The sequence below is a fragment of the Elephas maximus genome, chromosome 9 (genome assembly GCF_024166365.1).
Source record: "Elephas maximus indicus isolate mEleMax1 chromosome 9, mEleMax1 primary haplotype, whole genome shotgun sequence".
In the NCBI taxonomy this organism is placed as follows: Eukaryota; Metazoa; Chordata; class Mammalia; order Proboscidea; family Elephantidae; genus Elephas; species Elephas maximus.
In genome coordinates, this window is record NC_064827.1 from 62,249,938 (window position 1) to 62,256,109 (window position 6,172).

Consider the following 6,172-nt stretch of genomic DNA (forward strand, 5'->3'; position numbering starts at 1 on the left):
CTTCAAGTCTTCTTCACTTTCAGGGAGCAAGGTCCCCAGGCTGTGGGAAATTCCACTGCCTCCAGCAGTTTGCATTAGCATCCTGTTTCCTTTGCACGGCTCTCCCACCCCTCTACAGCTTTGCATTAGAATCCTCTTTCCTTTGCTGGCACACTCCCTAACTTTACATTAAAATCCTGGCGATGCATGAAGTTACATGTAAACCCCATTGCACCTGCATAGTATGATTACAAATGTTGCTGATATAACTTGTCTGAACTTCCTACTTGTAAACCCCTTGAAAGCAACCTTTCCCCTCACCCTCACTGAGCAGTTTTGACAGCAACAACTCCGACTGTCTCCTTTCCTTGTGCAACAGAATGAAGACACCTTTCTGCTGTCCCATCTAGGTCTCTTGTTTATTGGCCAATACAAGTCACGCCAAGCAGAAGCTGGGGTTTCCACCTGGCAACAATCTAGTGCTGTAATAACAGAAATACCACAGGTGGGTGGCTCTAACAAATTTATTTTCTTACAGTTAGGAGGCTAGAAGTCCAAATTCAGGGGGCTGGCTCTAGGGGAAGGCTTTCTCTCTCTGTCGGCTCTGGAGGAAAGTCCTTGTCTCTTTTGAGCTCCTGCTTCTGGGGAATCTTCATGTGGCCTTGGCATCTCTCTTCCCCCATCTCTGTTTGCTTCTCTATGCTTAATCTGTTCTTTTTATATCTCAAAAGATATTGACTCAAGACACAGCCTATACTAATACTGCCTCATTAACATAACAAAGAAAATCCATTCCCAAACGGGATTGTAACCGCAGGAATAGGGGTTAAGATTTTCAACACATATTTTTAGGGGACATGATTCAATCCATACAGGTGGCAAAGTCAGAATGGAGCAGTCATCCCCTGGGAGATAGCCCTGGGAGAGGGCAAGTCAAGATGCTTTTCATCTGAACTCCAACTAATCATCCTGGAAAATTAAATCAAATGTCCCTTCCTGGGAAATCTTTGCTGGATCAGGATGAAAAGACTCTGTCCCCTACTAAAGACACATCAGACATAAGCAGAGGGGAAGTGTTTGGGGATAAACTCTGAAAGATAATTCAGAAACCCTGAATTCTTGTCTCATCCTGGTCTTGAATTTGTTCTGTGGCCTTGGACCAGCCACTTTTCCACATCAGCTTTCACGTCTCTCATTTGTAAAGCAGAGGAAGGTTGTGAAATACTCATTTAAGCCAATGTTTGCTGAGGTAAAGAAGAAAGTTATAATATCAGTGAAAGCACTTTAGAATCCACACATTTGTTAATGAAAACCATATAGTGTTATTCTTACAGAATATCTAGCCTTAGGCACTATGGATTAATTTTCAGAGTTCACTCAGCTCTTTAAAACAGAGATTTTTCCCAGGTTCGGTGACTTCATGCGTCTGGACTGTCCTACCCAACCATATGTCAGGAAAACTGCTATTCATGCTTTAATGCCAGGCTCCAACATCCCATTTCTCTCTAGGATTTTTCCAGAGCCCCCAAGGATCTGTTCTTTTTACAGGCACAGCTGCATATGCCTCCTTCTATCACAGATCTTGTCACCTGAAACTGGGATTTTCAGTGTTGGTATCTTTCCCATCCTTTGGTTCAAGAGCTACTCAGAGCAGAGACTGGGCTGGAGTCAGCTTAGTTTCCCTGTCTTTTTGTTGTATATACATCTATATCTGCTGACTCTTTTTCTGTAATGTGAACTCACTCATTTTTTCATCCCACACTGTGGTGCAATGAATTACTTAATGTGGCCCTTCTAGCCAAGGTCTTTGTGACTCACACACAATTATTGGGTGAGACTATGCACATAAGGTATACAGAATTTGTGAGGGGTTGTGTGTCAACTTGGGTAGACCATGATTCTCAGTATTGTGTGGTTGTCCTCCATTTTATATATTGTGGATCCTGCCCTCTACTGTTAATGAGGCAGGATTGGTGTGGGATGTGCCTTGGGTGACTCAAGTCCCACCCTTGCTCAAATTACACAGTTCCTTGGGTCATGGCCTGCATATAAGGTATATATGTGGATGCCCTGCTGGGGCTTTCTCTCTGCATTTGGACCCTGTGCCCAGTTCGTGATCATCTAACCTCCAGTTCTTGGGATTTGAGCTGGTAGCCTATCATCTGACCTGATTCGACAGCTTCCGCAGCCTCATGAGCCAGCAGCCTGTGGTCTGAATGGCTGGTTTGGGTTCATCAGCCCCTACAGCCACATGGGTTAGGAGAAGCTTACACCTGACCCACAAATTTACGACTTGCCAAACTCCACAACAGCGTGAGCCATTTCCTTAATATCTTTTGTGAGTTATGTGAGAAGTTGCAGTGAGTCATGGAAACCCAAAGACCAGAGGAAGAATACTGAGGGGAGAGATAATGGAGTGGTAAAACTGTCTGGAAAAGTTGGACATTCAGGACATCTTTAACCTCTGCCTCGTAGGAACCAGTTTTGTGCTAATCCTTATAAATTATTCATTTACACACACATTTATTGATGCCTGAGGAGTCTCTGGATCCATGCTAAGCAACGCAAGGAAGGAGCTCAGAGTTGGGTGTGACATTGATAGTAACGATACACTGTGATCAGTGATCAGACATGGGCATGAGTAGTGCTGTAGGGGCAGAGAAAGAGAGGACTAACTCAACCAGGGCTTGAGTGGTAGTGGTGGGGGTGTGAGCAGAGGGTCTCAGGAAGGCTTAGGACATGATTTATAAAAACAGAATCTTGGAAGAGGATCAGGAATTTGTCAGAAGACAGGTAGGGAATGGAGATCTCTGCAGAAGAACAGCAGGTACAATGATCCACATGCAGCAAACAGCCTGGAAAGTTAAGGACTTCTAAACACCCTGGATGACTAGAACCCAGGGTTTCAGGGCAGGTCTGGGGAGCTGTGGAGGCAGGAACTTTATCTGATATCCATCTGCCCTCCCCCACTGCCCAGGGCAGCACAGTGTACACAGCAGGTCCTGGATTATTGCTTGTGGCTCAGACTGAATCTAATTAAACCATTACCTATATAAGTCCAGTATTCTCTTTAGAACTCCCCTCAAACCCCATGATGGGTCTCACTCAGTTTCTCATTGACTTTCTTCTTTACCTGAAAAATAATACCACCAATAGCTAACATTCATGGAACATTATTGACTATGCAAAGGCATTTGATTGTATAGATCACAACAAATTATGCATAACATTGAGAAGAATGGGAATTCCAGAACACTTAATTGTGCTCATGAGGAACCTGTACACAGGCCAAGAGTCAGTCATTCGAACAGAACAAGGCGATGCTGCATGATTTAAAATCAGGAAAGGTGTGCATCAGGGTTGTATCCTTTCACTATACTTATTCAGCCTGTATGCTAAGCAAATAATCCAAGAAGCAAGACTATATGAAGAATGTGGCATCAGGACTGGAGGAAAACTCATTAACAACCTGCTATATGTAGATGATAAAATATATATATATATATTTTTATATGTAGATGATACAACCTTGCTTGCTGAAAGCAAAGACTTGAAGCACTTACTGATAAAGACTACAACCTTCAGTATGGATTATACCTCAACATAAAAAAAAATCCTCACAACTGGACAAATAAGTAACACCATGACAAATGGAGAAAATATTGAAATCATCAAGGATTTCATTCTACTTGGATCCACAGTCAATGCTCATAGAAGCAGCAGCCAAGAAATCAAACAACATATTCCATTGGGCAAATCTGCTGCAAAAGACCTCTTTAAAGTGTTGGAAAGCAAAGATGTCACTTTGAGGATTGTCATGGATTGAATTATGTCCCCCCAAAATATCTGTCAACTTTAAATCATGATTTCCAGTATTGTATGATTGTCCACCATTTTGTCATCTGACGTGATTTCCCTATGTGTTGCAAATCCTATCTCTATGATGTTGGTGAGATGGGACTAGTGGCAGTTATGTAAACTCGATCTACAAGATTAATCTAGAATTATAACCCAATCTCTTTTGAGATATAAAAGAGAGAAGCAAGCAGAGAGACAGGGGGACCTCATACCTCATACCAAGAAACAAGAGCCAGGAGAATAGCACGTCCTTTTGGCCTGGGGTCCCCACGCTGAGAAGCTCCTAGTCCAGGGAAAGACTGATGACAAGACCTTTCCCCAGGGGCCAACAGAGAGAGAAAGCCTTCCCCTGGAGCTAATGCTCTAAATTCGGACTTCTAGCCTCTGAGACTGTGAGAGAATAAATTTCTCTTTGGTAAAACCATCCACTTGTGGTATTTGTTATAGCAGCACTAGATGACTAAGAGAAGGACTAATGTGTGCCTGGCCCAACCCATGGTATTTTTAATTGCCTCATATTCATGCAAAAGCTGGACAGTGAAAAGGAAGACCAAGGAAGAATTGAACATTTGAATTATGTTGTGAAGAATACTGAACATACCATGGACTGCCAGAAGAACAAGCAAATCTGATTTGGAAGAAGTACAGCCAGAATGCTCCTTAGAAGCAAGGATGGCGAGACTCTGTCTCACATACTTTGGACATGTTATCAGGAGGGACCAGTCCCTGGAGAAGGACATTATGGTTGGTAAAGTAGAGAGTCAGCAAAAAAAGAGGAAGACCCTCAATGAGATGAACTGACACAGTGTCTGCAACAATGGGCTCAAACATAGCAACAATTGTGAGGATGGTGAGGGACCAGGCAGTATGTCCTTCTGTTGTACATAGGGTTGCTATGAGTTGGAACTGGCTCGACAGCACCTAACAGCAACATTCCCATTTTACAGAGGAATCTGAGGCACCCAGATGTCAATGCGCTAAACAGGTTCCAGCATTCATTCCTACCGTTCAGGCATACCTATATTCCTGACTATCCCAGGTGTAGCATCATTATGGACTCTCCAAGAGGAGTGGGAAACTCATCTTAGCCATAACTTGCAACCATTTTATCCTAAAAAGTGAAGGTTATCTACATCTCCGGTCAGTGAGAATTTATTCTGTGCATAATGCTAAACTTTCACTTAATAAGAAATTGCTGATGAAGATGGCTCTTGCATTGCATTTTCTTCAGCTGAGCGTAAGTAAGCTACTTGGGGATGAGGGAAAAATATCCATGAACTGCTCTCTCAACACACACACAATTTTCAATATTTACACTTTATAAGTCTTTGAAATGAGGATTTAGGATGGAAGGAATTTCAACTGGAAGTATTTGCAAACATGACATTTAATCACATACTTGTTAAAGGACTATCATTATGCTAGACTAGTATCTTAGTGGAAAGGAGGTGAAATATTTATTGAACAGCATTGAAAATGACTAGACAAATTCTGCTTACTGTCTCATGTCTGTTCTGAGAAATAAATGAGATAATATAGTGAATATGTTGTGAAAAATGTAAAAGGTGACATACATGCCAAATATTACAAATCATTTTTTGTCCTACGTCTGTTTTTAGCGTAGCAACATGATTTTTAAAATAGTTCAGCTAATCCTTGAACTGAAACTACCCCCCTGAGGTCACCTTTTAGCTAAATAACAGGTTGGCTCATAAAATAAAGAATATTACCTGTGAGTACTGAACACCTTTAAAAATCATCTATATGAGACCAAATGGTCAACAATTACTCTAAAGCAAGGATGAAAGGGTAAGAGGACAGGGAAACCAGATTACTGGAAACAAAACACCCAGAATAGAATTAGGATTTTGACACATTGTGAAAAATGTAACCAGTGTCACTGAACAATTTGTGTAGTAATTGTTAAATGGGAACTTAATTTACTGTGTAAATTTTCACTAAGAACACAATAAAATATTATTTAAAAAAATGATTCAGCTATATTCATCAAATACGACTCAAGAGTAAAAAATATCTAGGTATGCAATGGCAAATAGGTCATCTGTGCAAACCCAAATGAACTCACAGTACCTTCTAGATAATGACTGGAATGATTTTGAGACCAGTTCTGGGCTTACTCCACAGTGATCGACTAACAATGTCTGCTATTGAGCAACAGCAGGGAGTGGTGGCATTTGTTGCAATACAGGTATTTATGCATTAGTGCCCTAAATATGAGACAAAATGTAATAATTTTTCAGGAAATCACTTTCATTCACCTGCAATCACAATTCATCTTCAGTCTCTTGAAAAATGGCAAACAGAAGAAACAGTA

At 41.3% G+C, this 6,172-nt stretch overlaps 1 protein-coding gene across 9 annotated transcripts in view; it reads right to left on the reverse strand.

Moving 5' to 3' along the window:
* LOC126082747 (zinc finger protein OZF-like) overlaps window positions 1-6,172 on the reverse strand; it is a 60,684-nt gene that overhangs the window by 49,257 nt on the left and 5,255 nt on the right. The gene's annotated exons all lie outside the window — the stretch shown is intronic.